Here is a 17,636-nt window from a genome sequence, read left to right as displayed (position 1 = left end):
AAACTGTAACCTGGCCATCTTATTTCTGCGGCTAACCAGTGGTTTTTCTTTATTAACAAGAGAATTCTTCTGTCATCAGCTGTGGAGGTCTTCCTTGACCTTCCAGTCCCTTTGCGATTAGAAAGCTCACCAGTGCTCTATTTCTTCTTAATGATGTTCCAAACAGTGCACGGTGCACTCTGCCAGTCGCCGTTCCAATTACCGTTTTTTCAGGCGGCCGCTGAAAAAACGCCAAATTTGCGACAGGCCCATAAGGTTTGCCTGATGTCTCTAACAATTTCATTCTTGTTTCTCTCATAATGGCTTCTTTGACTTTCATTGGCACCACTTTGGTCCTCATGTTGATAAACAGCACAAAAAGTTTCCAAAAGTGATGGAAAGACTGAAGGAAAGACTGGATGCTGAGAGCTCTCTTATACCTGCACTAAGGAGGCAATTAAACACACCTGCCATGTGTCCCAAAAATTATGGTTCCCCTGAAATGGGGGGGGGCGGGGGGCTATGTATAAACACTGCTGTAATTTCTACACGGTGAAACCAAAATGTATAAAAATGGCCTTTATTAAAATCTAACAATGTGCACTTTAACCACATGTGATTTTTTTTCTATTACAAATCTCAAATTGTGGAGTACAGAGGCAAATAAATAAATGATGGGTCTTTGTCCCAAACTTTACGGAGGGGACTCATTGTTGCAGTGATGGAAATAGATATTCTTAAATATGTAGTCCAAAATTCAAATTGGCTCATTTGTGGTGCCACTGTAAGCAGACTGGTTCTCTCTTCCAGTCTTGTCATTGTGTTTTGACAAACAGTGGCTAATTTTAGAAATTAAAGAAAATATCTGAAAAGTGATAGGCGATTTCAGGGTTGCTGATTTGCTAACCATCTTCTTGGTTTTGCATTAAATCTTTTAAAAATGCTGTATTTTAATCATCTTTGTATTTGAATGGAACAAATAATTTTGTGTTCCTATCCTGAGTGTGCAATGCAATGGGTTTGCAAAACATTATTGTCTTTAACACAGAAATATTTATTACAATCACATGTACAATAAACTGAAGATGAATTGTGTAGTTGCGACAAAATGTAAATAATTATTTGCTTGCCGCATGCAAATTTCCCTTTGTTAGACATTTTAGCTCTTGTTTATCTATCTATATTACTAAAAGTCTGTTCTTGACCGGTTTTGGTGATCTGTGCTGCGATTTCCGAGAGAACGCCGCCACCTACGGCCGTCATTTTTGGCCACCTCGCTCAGAGCCCCCTTCTGCTGCATTTGTGCCGAGGATTTTTCCAGTCAATAAAAAATGACAGAGATATTAATGATCTTACAAAATTCCCCATTCTCTCTGCTGCCCCGCTGGCGGCAGGGGGGATGGACTATAAAACCAGGAAGTGGTGTGCCTCAATTAGTCTGCAAGCTGGAGGAAGGCAGAGGGTCACGTTTCTCTGAGCTGTGAGTAACACTGAACACATGTCCACACAACTGTGAGTAAGTACCCTTAATGTGGTTTGAAAATGAAAATATGGTTAAAATAAAAAAGCATTGCCTGCAAATGGTTGTTTGGGGGGTTTGGGTTGAAATAAAAAGGCACTCTCTCTCCCCCCCCCTCTCCTCTCCTCTCCCCCCCCCCCTCTCCTCTCTCCCCCCCCCCCCTCCTCCCCCCACCCCCCTCCCCCCACCCCCCTCCTCTCCCCCCTCCTCTCCCCCCCCTCTCCTCTCCCCCCTCTCCTCTCCTCTCCCCTCTCCTCTCCTCTCCCCCTCTCCTCTCCTCTCCCCCCTCTCCTCTCCTCTCCCCCCCTCTCCTCTCCTCTCCCCACCCTCTCCTCTCCCCTCCCCCCCCCTCTCCTCTCCTCTCCCCCCCCCTCCCCTCCTCTCTCTCCCCTCCTCTCTCCCCCTCTCTCCTCTCCCCCTCTCTCCTCTCCCCCTCTCTCCTCTCCCCCTCTCCTCTCCCCCTTCTGCGCCCCTCCACACCCCCCCTCTCCTCTCCCCCCCTCTCCTCATCCCCCCTCTCCTCTTCCCCCTCTCCTCTCCCCCCCTCTCCTCTCCCCCATCTCCTCTCCCCCCCCCTCTCCTCTCCCCCCCTCTCCTCTCCCCCCCTCTCCTCTCCCCCCCTCTCCTCTCCCCCCCTCTCCTCCGCCCCCCTCTCCCCCCCCCCCCCCCTCCCCCCCTCCTCCCCCCCCCCTCTCCTCTCTACCTCCCTCTCCTCTCCCCCCCTCTCCTCTCCACCCCTCTCCTCATCCCCCCCTCTCCTCTCCCCCCCCCGCTCCTCTCGCTCCCCCCCTCTCCTCTCCCCCCCTCTCCTCTCCCCCCCTCCTCTCTCTCTCCCCGCTCTCTCTCCCCCCCTCTCTCTCTCCCCCCCCTCTCCTCCCCCCCTCTCCTCTCTCCCCCCCTCCTCTCCCCCCCCCCTCCTCTCCCCCCCCTCCTCTCTCCCCCCCTCCCTCTTCCCCCCCTCCTCTCTCCCCCCCCCTCTCTCTCCCCCCCCTCCTCCCCCTCTCTCTCCCCCCTCCTCTCTCCCCCCCTCCTCTCTCTCCCCCCCTCCTCTCTCCTCCTCTCCCCCTCCTCTCTCCCCCCCTCCTCCTCTCCCCCCTCCTCTCTCTCCCCCCCTCCTCTCCTCTCCCTCCTCTCTCCCCCTCCCTCCTCCCCCTCCTCCCTCTCCTCTCTCCCCCCCCCTCCTCCTTCCCCCCCTCCTCTCCTCCCCCCCTCCCTCCCCCCCCCTCTCCTCCCCCCTCCCCCCTCTCCTCCCCCCCTCCCTCCTCCCCCCCCCTCTCCTCCCCCCCTCCTCCTCCCCCCCCTCTCTCTCCCCTCCCCCCCCCTCCTCTCCCCCTCTCCCCCCCCCCTCTCCTCTCCCCCTCCCCTCTCCACCCCCTCCTCTCCTCCCCCCCCCCTTCCTCCCCCCCCTCTCTCCCCCCCCCTCCTCCTCCCCCCCTCTCCTCCCCCCCCTCTCCTCCCCCCCCTCTCCTCCCCCCCTCTCCTCCCCCCCCCCTCTCCTCCTCTCCCTCCCCCCCCTCTCCCTCTCTCCCCCTCTCCTTCTCTCTCCTCCCTCTCCCCCCTTCCTCTCCCCCCCTCTCCTCTCCCCCCCTCCTCTCCCCCCCCTCACACCCCCTCTCCTCTCCCCCCCTCCTCTCCTCCACCCCCCCTCTCTCTCTCTCCCCTCTTTTTCTCCCCCTCCTCCCCTCCACACACCCCTACCCCCTTCCCTCCACACCCCTCCCTGCTCCCCACCTCTCCCCCTCCCTTCACCTCACCCCCTCTCAGCACACACCCTCACTCCCCCCTCTCCTCTCTCTCTCCCTCTCCTCTCCCCCCTCTCCTCTCCCCCTCCTCTTCCCCCTCTCCCTCCCTCTCATCCCCCCCTCTCCTCTCCCCCCTCTCCTCTCTCCCCTCTCCTCTTCCCCCTCCCCCCTCTCCTCTCCCCCCCTCTCCTCTCCCCCCCTCTCCTCCCCCCCTCTCTCTTTCTCCCCTCTTTTTTTCCCACTCCTCCCCTCCCCCACCGTCCCTCCCCTAAACTCCCCTCTCCTCCACACACCCCTATCCCCTTCCCTCCACCCTCCCTGCTCCCCACCTCTCCCCCTCCCCTCCTCTCTCCCCCTCACTCTCACCCTCTCTCTCTCCTCCCCTCCACCCCCACCTTTCCCCTCTCACCCACCCTCCCTCTTCTCCTCCTCGCCACCCCCTCTCCCTCTTGCCCCTCTCTCTGTGTCTCTGCCCCTTCTCTCTCTGCCCTCACTCTCTACCCCCCCCTCCCCAGATGCGACTGCAAGTTGGGGGCTATGTGTCAGTAGATAGGGTGGTTATGGGGTAAAAGGAGCAAATTAATAATATTCATATAATATCAAGGGGGGTAATTAGCGTGAGTGCGGGGGGGGGGGAATAGTTAGTGTGTGTGACGCTGCATGCCGCCTCCCCCCCCCCCCCCCCCCCCCCCCCCACAACCGCACGTTGGGGGAACAGACCCAACGGGTCTGCACTTGGTCTAGTATTGAATAGAATTACTTGTTTGCTTTCCTTAAACTGTAGACTTAGTAAACCATTTTAGAGCAAACACTTGTCTCCCCAAAACACTGACTTCTCAATTAATGAAGTAATAAATCGTGTGCAAAAGAAAATAAATACAAGGTATTGTAGCAAAGTGATGAGCATAGACTTAGCCCGAACATAGACCTAGCCCAGATATGGGAATGTCTTTGGTTGATAAAGAGAGGAATTTTGAAGGCACTGTCGCAGCCGATGGCGCTACTGCTAAACATGGAGTTTAATTATTTTGGAGAGATGCATCTGAAGGCCAGAATTAGAAGCTTGGAGCTTGGAGGCAGTGAGGAAGTAGGCTGATAAAATACAGGAGAGATAATGGAAGGATTTGAAGCTTAGGTTTGTTTAATTTTATTATATCAAGGAATAGCAAATAGGTGCAAATTACCATGGCTTTGTGAAAAGTGAGTTGGAATTAAATTAAAATAATGAAGTTCGCACCATTTAAGATATTCATGTTCAGAGGAGGAGTTGCCAATGAGGAGAAAATTGGAATGAGTTGGGGAAGAGGGTTTGATGGAAGAATTTAATTAGCAGAAGAACTGAGGTTACGGATAGAGATCGTTTTAGTGCAATGTGTGAAATTAGTCTACTTGGGTGACATTGATGTCTGCTTGAAGTGCAAGTTTAATGCTCAGATTGGAAATGGTGATGAGAGTAGAGTGCGAGTAAGATTTTCTTTCATAGTTGCAGTTTCGCATTCTCATTTAGTACTGGATGGAAATCTGGTTACGTGGCACAGACCACATTGCAAACTCCAAGGTTACCTCTTGTTGTGCTGTAATTTGCATTATATAATAATGCTCGTCAAATATTTTCCCTTGATTTCCACATAGCTAGCATTTATTTATACATTATGTGATTAGTTGTTACACACGTTGTGAAGCTATATTTTGATTGGGCACCTTTTGGAAGCCAGTTTCAACTGATGATCATTGTATAAGATTTGTCAAAGATTTCTGGAAATTATGATTGCCCAAATCTAAGTCAGATTTCCAACACGAGCCTTGACTGTAATCATCATATTATGACTGTGTGATTGAAAATGTCCTTGCATTATTATTACCATCATATGACCAAGAATTGGATAATCCCCTTCCATTACATCTTATTAATGATTACACTGATTTCAGTAAAAGAAATACAGCCAAAGATTTTCATTGTAGATATTTTTTGACATATTTTGATTTATGAAGGATATTTTGATAGATAAAGAAATATGTTGTTTGATTTTTGTTGGTTCCTTATTTCTCTGCTTTTTTTTCATTCTGAGACAGTTTCAAAATTAATTGATACATTTCAGACAGCCAGTTTGGAGTTTTTTCAAATATGAAATTAAAAGATCAAGTACATTTCAATTAAATGATTTAAATGAGTAATCAGACATGTTGGGAAAATATCTTGTACAATTGCTATGACAATGATTTTAGTTTAATCTTAGAATAAACTTATAAGGAATGAATTCTCAAATATTTTTAATTGCTTTTCTTGGCAAATTTAGTTCTCAAAGAGAATTCAAGTGCAAAATTACTAAAATGAATTTACATATTTACAAATTACTAAAATGAACATCCATATTTATTCTGCTATTTCATTCTGCTTATTTGTACTTCATTTATCTGTCTTTGTTATCCTTTGTTGCTTTTGCCCGAAGAAAATCTATCATGAAAACATGAATTATCTAACATCTATAGTCCTTGGGTAAAGTGTTTGAACTTTTAATAGAGCTTTTTGTGAAGGAACATTTTGTGAATTTTTGTCTAGTCAAAAATGGTTCAACTATCATACGATTCATGCCCTCCACTACAAATATTTTTCCAGTGTCGATCTTATCAAACCATGTTAAACCCCTCTATTAGATCACTTTAAACAGGACCAAGACCTAGGTTTATGAAACCGATCCACAATTTAGCCATTTATGGATGATTATAAATCTTCTAAATTTGTGCATTCCTTCTGATATCAAAATGACTATGCTGATTTTTAGGTCGAAAACTGAACACAATTCCAGGTGAAAACTAACAAGATTTTTTTGCCATAGCTGTATGAAATTCTCTTTGAATTCTCGACCCCAGTTGTCACCTTGATTATTTTGGTACCATTACACAAGCTTTGATTCATGTAACTTGCACCTCTTAAGGATTTCGTTTCACATCTTAAACTTGCTGGCGAAAGGAATATTCCAGTATGTCTATCTGAACCCAAAGTGAATGGCCATGAATCTTGCGACATTGAGCTCCAGTTGTTGTAGTTTTGCCAGTTCGTCCAGGTGTTGAATAACAAACTATTTTGTGCATTTAATGTCTTTTCAATGAAGGAAGAATGGTAGGTCTCTTCTGATGCTAATAGGAATCTACTGAGTTTTATGAAACAATCTATTGAAATACAACTTGAAATAAAATACTGGCCCGAGTCATTATTCTAATGCTGATTAAATGCGTAAAATGTATGTGTTAAGTGCCAAACATTTTTATCCCATAACAATTTCAAGGCCATTTTTACAAGAAATAAGATTACTAGTGAGTGTTTTATACTAGTGGAGGGAAGAATAAGTCTTGAGAAAGATACCAGACCATTCCATGTATTTTGCTGTAAAGATCAGTGCAAGTCTAATATTCTAAACTGGTAAAGAATATTTGTGAAGAAATGAAGGGAAGCTGAGAAGGTGTTTAGTATAAATCGTGTTCAGTAGTGAGCTTGCAGTGGATTGCGTTATCTCAGATGTAGTCTTGTATGCAGGTGGACATATTTTGTTATTAAAGCATGCTCTTTGGGAATGGGAGTAGGTGGTTAAATATAATGTAAGTTTGATGTGAGACATGCTGAATCTTTCCACCAAAGACCAGGCTCTGTTAGTTTCCTTTGGGTCTTGTTCACCTTTTGGATTTTGGTTGTTTTCATCCTTTTAATCTTAATTTCCAAAAGGTGATGTCGTTGTTGACAATATTTCTGTGCCCCCACTACCAGCACCTCATTCATGCCAGATACTGATGACCGCAGGCAGTGGTGTAACTGCTCAGATTCGTTGCTTCAATTATTGCAAGATATACACAATGTAAATTGTGTTTTTCACAAAATGCTTTGATTTTACTGATTTCATCCGTTCCACACCCTTTAAGTGACATATTTTCCACTCCACGCCCACCAGATTTCGCAGAAGCCCCTTGTTGGAGTGCCGGTGTATTTGTTTTGGACTTAACACCTTCCTGACTTGTCAGTTCAACATGATCATGATTTCCACTTTTACATACTTGGGGCCAATTATAGGGCATTGGGAATCAAAAGTAATCTTATTTGAAACTATGTTGTCCTGTTCTACTTTCATATATCTCTTTATCTTTAGAAAAAGTGATCAGGGGCAAGTAGGTGATGAAACATGTTTGTGTAAGCAGCCAAGTGTTTTTCGGTTGCTGCAAATATTACAGGAGGGGCTTCAACAGAATGAGTTCTTGCCCATTTATCGGATGGGCAATGTAGCAATAGAAGAGACAGTGTTGGAGTAACTCAGCGGGTCAGGCAACATCCCTGGTGAAAAAGAGTGGGTGATGTTTCGGGTTGGGAGCCTTCAGGAGAACCTCTTCAAAGTAAGTATACCTTGAAGAGATTTTGCAGTGGAGCAGCCAAAATATGTAGAAAGGAATTGCAAATTAATTTGTGCATTATGGGTCTGGGCCTTTTGGGTATCAACAGAAGGGTTCTGACCCATAATGCCAGCCATCCCTTTTCTCAGACTTTGTGTCTGTTGTGCTGTTTCATTGTGCTGTTGTGGTTGTTATCACATAAAAAGTAGGTTGATGAAACTGATATTTATAGTTTGTCTATTAAATATCAAATAAATTCTCTAGGTTGTTGTTCAGCTGGACGCGTTGTTATTAGCAAAACAATCATCTTTATCTTATTAGAAAGTCTCTGGGATTGAGGATGACTTGCTTCCACTCCAGTTCTGTGATTGCTCGGTCAATAAAATACCTGCAGACTTGATCACAAGGGACTACATACTAGATGGACAGCAGGTGTGCAATCTTGCAGGTGATGTCCTCCTCCTGCCATTTATGCCAGGCTTCTGTGACCTTTTAATGAATGATTAAATTCTCAATGCCATCCTGAAATGCTGCTCCTCAATTTTTGAGTCATGGGTTTGAGGAGAATGAGGTGGCATTGCACTTTTTCCATGGGTTTGAAAACACCCTTGAATCTTTTCTTCCATCCACCTGATAGTCTTTGCCAAGATGGACCAGAATAATGTGTCTGTTTCAAAAGTCTGGAATTGGGCATTTAAACATTGGAGGTTTCACATTAAAGGGCTACAATGCTGGGCTGGGTGAGGGCACTGCTGTTGGTTCAGGTTTAAATCCATTAGCAGGATAAGGTTTACAAAGATCACATCAGTGGTATCTCTCCAGTGCTTTTAGTTGCCTGCTATAGGAACAATATATTTGAGGTGTACAGGAGAACGGGGAAAAAGAAAGATCCTCTACCAATCTATCGACTACAAGACGGCACTCTAACAATATGGTGTATTATAAGTATCCGGAAAGCATGGATCACTTCCAGCATCTCTGCTGCTGCCTCTCAATGATGAAAGCCATCATCACCTTCAGTGTACCAGTACAGCCTTTGCTTGTCTAAGGAAAATGGTGTTTGGTGATTAAGACATGTAATCGAGCACAAATCCTGTGGTCTGATTTAAATGATGTGCTAAGAATGGACATTTTCTTCACCACGTAAAATCAAGTTAGATCAAATGTTTCTGATCTCTGAGAGCAAATTTTGATGTTATACATCTCTCGCAAAATACCCAAGAGTGATGTGACAAAAGGTATATGCTGGACTTAAACAGCACTGAATAATGAGCAGCGCTGTTTAATCTTCATGTCGAAACAAAGAACTGCAGATGTTGGTTTATACCAAAGGTAGACACAAAGTGCTGGAGTAACTCAGGCAGCACCTCTGGAGTAAAATGTCTGAAAAAGTATCCCAACCCGAAACATCAACTATCCTTTTTTCGCCTGAGATGTTGCCTGACCCACTGGGTTACTCCAGCACTTGGTGTCTATCTCTGATTAATCAAGAGATGGCCCGGCTACTCAATTAGCACTGCCCATCTGTCAGCACATGCGATGGTGGATTATGAAGTGCTAGAATAGCAAACTGTAGTGCTGAATAAGGATACAGATTCGCAAATTGCAATATACAAAAAACGCTAGTTTAACAGCATCCCATTGAAGATGCACAATCCTCTAGTACACATTTAAAAAAAATTTGCGTCCATTATTTGAATAATTATTACTCCTCCTTAGTTATTAGTTCTCCTTAGCCCTCTGCTGTCTCTTTAAATGTAAGTTCTTGTCAATGTCCCTTAAATGTCAAAGAAACTATCTGAACTATATTCAATAATAGCAAAAAAAATTGTCCCTTAAATCCTTAATTTTTTTTGCTGTTATTGCAATGATTGGTTCAGATAGTTACTCTGCCAGTGCATTGAAAATTAAATGCTGTGTCACTCTTCTGAACCACATTAACTGTGCTACTTTCAAGTTTCTTCCATGTTGAATGGCGATTCTTCAAAGCAAATTCACCATTAATTCCAATATTACTTTTCTCTCATGTAACCAATAATATTTGTGCATACGAATATTGCATTATTAGACAACAAATGTCACCTAACATCTTTGAATACTCAGTGGTTTTACTGAAAGGTCTGAGTTTGAATATCCTTATCTCCTTTCATGAATTTCATCTGCAATACCTGGCACAGCTTCAGATTCCCTTCTCTTTAAATATTTGTGACAAGAGTAAGGCATTTCCAAGGGAAACCTGTTGATTAACTTTTCTTGCACTTTCCTGATGGTCATAGAATGTATTTCTATGTCTTCCCAGGTACTGATCCTGGAGCACGTTTAGAATTTTTTTTTAACATCTATTTTTTAACTTTGGCAATCGCATTGTGAATAATTTTTCAGAAGCCTTGGAGGAACTTAACTACCTTATGCAGTGTTATGATAAACCCCCGCTATGTAATGACTTCCCCTTCAATTTTGTTTGAAGTTATCACATTCAGTCCTTTTGTCCATCCAAACCATGTGCCTGTATCAAATTTTGGTCACATCTGTGCACATATCTCATTGGTTTCTTGCATTTAATGGTACTTTATTGTCACATGTACCTAGACACAATGAAATTATTAGTTTTACATACAATTCAGAAAAAAATATACTCTACATAAGCACAATCACAAGTACAAAAGTACATAGTGTAAGAATAGTAGATTTCACAGAGGTAGTACAAAAAGTTGCTACGTTTCCAATGCCATCTAATGCCCCTCGTATCAAGTTCTTATCTTGGCCTAAAAGGTCCGTTGTTCATGCGGCACTGCGTCTGCTTGCAGGTGTCGGCCTGGCCTGGCAATACTATCTGTGTCGTACTCCGCTGCTCTGCCGATCCGTGCTCCTTCAGGCTGTGTCTGATCAAGAGGTTGCAGAATGAAACATGCTGCGTTGCCAGTACTATGTACCAGCATTTGCTCCCTGCAAGCATTAAGGCGTTCAGCGCTTCATGTGTGAACCTGGAAGCTCGGAACCTATTGCCAAAGTTGTACTGACATTTCCTGAACAGTGTTCCAACATTGGACACCTAGTTCAGTGGGAATGCACAAACTTTGAGGTTTCGTAGCACTTGTGCTTCTGGGCATAAATCCTGGCACTTGGCTATAATAAGATCCTTTCCAGAAAATGGTGAAAAAGATGGTGACAACTGGCTGACCATACTACCAGGATTAGCTGGTTGCTAAAGATATAAAACCACTGACTATTTTTGAACATTTCCATGTGGATCTCAATTTGGAGCCATTTCAAGAAATGCCAGCAAACCGTTGTCAGGAAACATGAGATGTTTGTGCATGTGCTGATAGTTCCCTGCAAAATCTAGACTGTTGGAATAACTAATTATAAATATTTGGTTGTGGAAACTGATTTTCGTCTGATTTATTTTTTAGCAGCCCCCACCCCTCCCTCTCATAGCCCTGTTAAACAAAATGATGCAAAGGCTTAAAGTTTTAATGACCCATGGCAAAAACTATTTTTTGAAATACAACTCCTCCCTTTAATTTATCTCTTGTGCTGAGGGTAATGATTTCTGCAAAACATGAAATACTATCAGTTAATTTATGGTAGCAGATTAAAATAATGTTACTTTTTACTTGCAAACTGAACATTTCAATCATTGGCACAGCTGAATCAGGAAACTTCAAAATGTAACTCTTGATGGTATACAACAAAGAGTAGGGATTAACGGGTCCTTTTCAGAATGGCAGGCAGTGACTAGTGTGGCTCGGTGGCTAGCAAGGCTCGGTGCTGGGACCGCAGCTATTTACAATATACATTAATGATTTAGATGAAGGGATTAAAAGTAACAATAGCAAATTTGTAGATGACACAAAGCTGGGTTGCAGTGTGAACTGAGAGGAGGATGCTATGAGGATGCAGGGTGACCTGGACAGGTTGGGTGAGTGGGCAGATGCAGTTTAAATTGAATAGTCTTTTAATGTCATTCAAACAGCTTTGTTTGAGCGAAATTGCATTTCTACAGTCTTAACATTACAAAAAAAAAACAAGACCCACAATACAATTTACACAAACATCCATCACAATGAATCTCCAACCTCCTTATTGTGATGGAAGGCAAAAGTCTTATCTCTTCCCTTTGGATAAATGTGAGGTTATCCACTTTGGTGGCAAAAACTGGAAGGCAGATTATTATTTGAATGGTGTCAAATTGGGAAAAGGGGAAGTACAACGAGGTCTGTGGATCCTTCCTTGTTCATTAGTCACGGAAAGTAAGCATGCAGGTACAGCAGGAAGTGAAGAAAGCTAATTATAACAAGAGGACTAGGAGCAAAGAGGTTGTACAGGTTCTGCAGTTGTACAGGGCCTTGGTGAGGCCACACCTGGAGTATTGTGTGCAGTTTTGGTCTCCAATTTGAGGAAGGACATTCTTGCCATTGAGGGAGTGCAGCGTAGGTTCATGAGGTTAATTCCCGGGATAGCAGGACTGTTATATGTTGATAGAATGGAGCGACTGGGCTTGTATACACTGGAATTTGGAAGGATGAGAGGGGATCTTATTGAAACATACAAGATTATTAACGCATTGGACATGCTAGAGGCAGGAAACATGTTCCCGATGTTGGGGGAGTCCAGAACCAGGGGCCACAGTTTAAGAATAAGGGGTATTTAGAACAGAGATGAGGAAAAACATTTTCACCCAGAGAGTTGTGAATCTGTGAAATTCTCTGCCTCAGAAGGCAGTGGAGGCCAATTCTCTGGATGCTTTCCAGAGAGTTGGATTGATCTCTTAAAGATAGCGGAGTCAAGGAATATGAGGAGAAGGCAGGAACGGGGTACTGATTGTGGATGATCAGCCATGATCACAGTGAATGGCGGTGCTGCCTACTCCTGCACCTATTGTCTATTAACTCTGTACCACAGTAATATCCCTCGATTTTTGATTAGTTACCTCTCCAGGTTTTGTCAGTGATCAGTGAGGAAAATATCTATCTATCGTTGTGACGTGTAATTGGTTTGATTGTTTATTTGATCATGGGAAGTCAATGTCACTTATATTGCTGATATTTTGTTATCCATCTTCAAATACCACAGAATGCAGTAAGTAGATAAGAGTAAATGCATTGATAGATCTGTAGCCACATATAGACAGGGCCAATTAAGGGTCAGAGCCAACCTTTTGAAGGATATAAATGGATTTAATCATTTTATTCTGCAATAGTTTGTGGTTGTTCTTACTGAGACTGACACATTTATTTAATTGAATTTATATTCTGCAGCTGCCTCATTGAGGTTTTGAACATCTGTTAATTCAAAGTACTTTTTATTGAAAGGAAATAACAGGGACAAGGCACTTTACCATTACAGTGCTATGCATTAGGTTATTGCTAATATAGGGTAGTAAAGTGCTGGATTGATTTTATTTATTCATTCAAATGTTTAAATTGAATTGACACTGTTGTTGTTTTTCTGGTTCATTGTTTAGTTAAGATTTTAATTGTCTCTATTTTTTGCAGCAATGCCACATGATGACTGAAGGCACTATTATGAGAAGTTACATGATCATCAAGATATTTACAGATTAAAACTGAGGTATGATATGTTTAATGCTCTGGACATTTTCCTTACAGATTTTGTTTAAGATTCAGAAGCAATTTGATTATTTTGAATCCCAAAAAATTTGAAGCAGCTTTAGGCCACGTGGCCTCTTAAGCCAGATGCCTACTCAATACAATAATAATTGGTGCATGCCAGCTCCCCATAGCTGTCATTTCCCTTGTCTTTCAATAAGATATCAACATCTTATAAATACTTTGAACAATTTATTTCCCTGTTCTCTAGGAAAGAGAATTCCAGAGATTTTGGATCCTTTAAATTTTAGATATACGGCTGAAAGCAGGCCGTTCAGCCCACGGAGTCCGTGCCGACCAGTGAACATCTGTATACTAACTGGAGTCCTATACTCTAGAGACAATTTTACCGTAACCAATTAACCTTCGGATTGTGGGAGTATACCAGAGCACCCAGGGATAACTCGAGCGGTCACAGGGAGAACGTACAAACTCTGTGCAGACAGCACCCATAGTCAGGATTGAACCTGGGTCTCTGGCGCTGTGTGGCAGCAACTCTACTGCTGCGCCATTGTGCTGCCTTTAAAGCCAGAGTCCACATCCAATAAACACAGATACTCTCGATCCCTCTTGTGACATCACAGTATGGTCAGAATCATAATTCCTCTGAGAGAAGAAACTCTGATGCAGTTTGGTCTTAAATGATCATTCCCTTTTCTTTCAGCTTTCTTAAATAGATTAAATGCACAGTACTACAGGTGTGGCCTAGCAAATACCATTGTAAATTATAATCTTATTTCTGAATTCAAACTTACTTTCATTATGGTCCAATGTGTCTTTTGCCTGAACTACTTGATGCATCTGCCTGATTGCTTTTTATTTCTCATTCATGCACAAGAAGGCTTGGATCATTCTGTGCACCACTCATTTACAGTCTCCTCCCATTTACATAATAGTCTGCCTTTTGATTTCTGTTTCAAAAGTTCATTGTTTTCTGGCTTCCCACCTACCTCCATTTGCTAAGTTTTCACTGACACATTCTACCCAACTACCCTGTTGCAGATTTCAAATATCTTGTAATTCACTCCAGCTTATTTTTATGTCCTTGGCAGCCTCTGATACCTTGTATACTGCCCCCCTTGTCAGATCATTAATGGAAACTGGACCAAGTGGGACCCGTTGGGTCCTTGTCACACGTAATATTCCCCAACGTAATATTCCACCACTCACCCGTTTCCCCAATGCAACCCGTTCCCCGAACGCAATATTCCACCACTCACCCATATCTCCCAACTGCGCAGGGGTGGCTCATTTCCCCTTCTCCCCAGCACTACCTCCCCCTCCTCTTCATCCTTCCTCTTTTTAAATGTAAAAAAAATGCAAGCACTTGCTGCCATGACTTTAAAAAAATTTAAATTCCTCTTCCCCTGCCTCCAGCAGCACTCCTCCTGTTCAGCCTCCCTCTGCCAGGACTCGGTGTTGCAAATGAGATCCCATTGTGACGTCATAGCTGTAATTGCATCTGCCACTGCAGTGTTCAAGTAATTCTTTCTCAAACTGTATTTTGTAAAGTTAAACTGTGAATAACTTGTAAAATCAATCTGAATGAAACTTGATGAAAACAAACCACAAGACAATTGTGAGTAAGGTGCTGCAAAAATTATAGCGCTATCGTGTACCGTTTTGGCGTAATTTTAGGAACATGCACGCACACACAAGGGCACACACACGCAAGCACACACAAGCGCGCGCGCACGCACACACACACACACACACACACACACACACACACACACACACACACAAACTCACACACGCGCATACACACACACACACACACACACACACAAAAGATGAGAGTTTTAGTAATATATATAGATAGATAATTGATGAGTGAGTGCGTTTGTGAGGCCGCATTGAATATTGTGTTCAGTTCTGGGCACCATGTTATCGGAAAGATATCGTCGTTGGAAAGGGTATAGAGAAGATTTATGAGGATTTTGCTATGACTCGAGGGTCTGAGCTATAGAGAGAGGTTGAGCAGGCTGGGACTCCAGTCCTTGGAATGTAAGAGGATGAGGGGTGATGATCTTATAGAGGTGTACAAAATCATGAGAGGAATAGATCGGGTAGACGCAGTCTCTTGCCCAGAGAAGGGGAATCGAGAACCAGTGGACATAGGTTTAAGATGAGTGGAGGAAAATTTAATAGAAACCTGAGAGGTAACTTTTTCACACACAGAGCGGTGGGTGTATGGAACAAGCTGCCAGAGGATAGTCCAGGAAGGGACTATTCGCAACGTTTAAGAAACATTTAGACATGTACATGGATAGGACCGGTTTGGAGGGATATGAGCCAAACGCGTGCACGACTAGTGTAGATGGGACTTGTTGGTTTGTGTGGGCAAGTTGGGCCTCAGGGCCTGTTTGCATGCTGTATGACTCTGCAAGTCCAAGAAACGACAGTTACCTCCTGCCAACCTGAGATAGACCCACTTATTCTGACACTATCTCCCGTGAGATAACTCGAGGGGCTCTGTGGAATTGTTTATCCATATTGATTTAAACATGTCTAACCAACTTGAGGTTCTGCAGACAAATTTGCCAATCAAATTGGGGAATTCAAGGAAGTTTGTGCTTTTCTGCTCCTTTTGGTGCTGTCATTTAAAATGCCAATGCACTCTTTTTGTTTTACAAAATTCACACTTGCACAGAAGTTGCAAACTTTCTGATACTTATGAGTTAAATAAATGTCAGCATGGTGCACTGGCAATTCGGGGTAACCGAAATTTACCCTTTTTGAAAAGGAATAAAAAATTTGCTCTTGCAGAATTTAAGTAAGAAAAACAATTAAATACAAAAAAAACCAACAAATGCTGTAAATTTTCGTCAAATGCTGTCAATGCTATCTAGAAACACAACCCCTCTATGACACGGGTGTAATGTAATTCATTGCAGAACTGTTGATATTTCTTGGTCAAACGTGGTCCATTAATATTGTACTTTTGTTTGGAGCATTTGGCCACGTGGTGGTGTTTCATTGCAATTTTAAGGGTGAAAACTGGCTCACATTAGAAATTCTTGTGATCTCTAATGACTGAATTAAACATTGGGAAGACCGAAGTAACTGTCTTCGGCCTCACAGCAAACCCTGTTCCTTCCATCTGTGTACCGCATTGCTTGCAGTCTCAGCATTTTTGTCCTTGAGCTGAACTGCTGACCAAGGTTCGTCTGTCTTGTCTGAAAAATACTGTCCACATCAGTTTAAATCACTGAAGCCTTTATGCCTTTTTGAATGTCAAGTCAGCTGTCTCCAATGATCTCCTCTGCTATCCTTCCTTCTTTCTGTTTTTATCCAACAAGGGCATAAAGGGTTATGACATGGCAAAATATGTTTTAAATTGTGCCATCTTGCATGTGTTTAGAATAATACACGTGAAAAATTTCCCAGGAATCGTCATAGAGACGTATGTTCTCTGGTAAATTTCTACTCAATGTCTTTAATGCATAAATTTATTCCATGCAAGCCTTGTTGAATTTTGCTGTCTGCACCAGGAAAAAGATTTTATACCTGGTATATGAGAAACATACAGTGTCCATAATATTTGGGGGAAAAGACCCATAATTTAATTATTTGCCTCTGTACTCCACAATTTGAGATTTGTAATAGAAAAAATGGTTAAATTGCACATTGTCAGATTTTGTTCAAGGCCATTTGTATACATTTTGGTTTCGCCATGTAGCAATTACAGCTGTGTTTATACATGGTCCCCCCATTTCAGGGCACCATAATGCTTGGGACATGGCTTCACAGGTATTTGTAATTGCTCAGGTGTGTTTTATTGCCTTCTTAATGCAGGTATTAGAGAGCTCTCAGCACCTAGTCTTTCCTCCAGTCTTTCCATCACATTTGGAAACTTTTATTGCTGTTTATCAACATGAGGACCAAAATTGTGCCAATGAAAGTCAAAGAAGCTATTATTAGAGTGAGAAACAAGAATAAAACTGAGATATCAGCCAAACCTTAGGCTTACTAAAATTAACTGTTTGGAACATCATTAAGAAGACTAATGAGCTTACTAATTGCAAAGGGACTGGCAGGCCAAGGAAGACCTCCACAGCTGATGACAGAAGAATTCTCTCTATAATAAAGAAAAAACCCCAAACACCTGTCCGACAAATCAGAAGCACTCTTCATGTCGGGTGTGGATTTGTCAATGACCACTGTCCGCAGAAGACTTAATGAACAGAAATACAAAGGTTACACTGCAAGATGCAAACCACTGGTTAGCTGCAACAATAGGATGGCCAGGTTACAGTTTGCCCAGAAGTACTTAAAAGAGCAACCACAGTTCTGGAAAAGGGTCTTGTGGACAGATGAGACAAAGCTTCAGAATGATGGCAAGAGCAAAGTATGGAGGAGAGAAGGAACTGCCCAAGATCCAAAGCATACCACCTCATCTGTGAA

General features: G+C 43.1%; 1 protein-coding gene across 8 annotated transcripts in view; it reads left to right on the top strand.

Moving 5' to 3' along the window:
- ncoa3 (nuclear receptor coactivator 3) overlaps nucleotides 1-17,636 on the top strand; it is a 209,252-nt gene that overhangs the window by 120,681 nt on the left and 70,935 nt on the right. For 7 of the 8 annotated variants that reach the window (XM_033041883.1, XM_033041875.1, XM_033041879.1 and 4 more), the window contains one exon: nucleotides 13,116-13,191. The exons of the other annotated variant lie outside the window; for it this stretch is intronic. The gene's annotated coding sequence lies outside the window, so the exon portion shown is untranslated. The remainder of the gene's footprint in view (nucleotides 1-13,115; nucleotides 13,192-17,636) is intronic. 8 annotated transcript variants of the gene reach the window in all.

This window comes from Amblyraja radiata, chromosome 23, assembly GCF_010909765.2.
Source record: "Amblyraja radiata isolate CabotCenter1 chromosome 23, sAmbRad1.1.pri, whole genome shotgun sequence".
NCBI classification, from domain to species: domain Eukaryota; kingdom Metazoa; phylum Chordata; class Chondrichthyes; order Rajiformes; family Rajidae; genus Amblyraja; species Amblyraja radiata.
The sequence above is the reverse complement of the archived record's forward strand: the minus strand, read 5'-3'. Positions and strand labels throughout refer to the sequence as shown.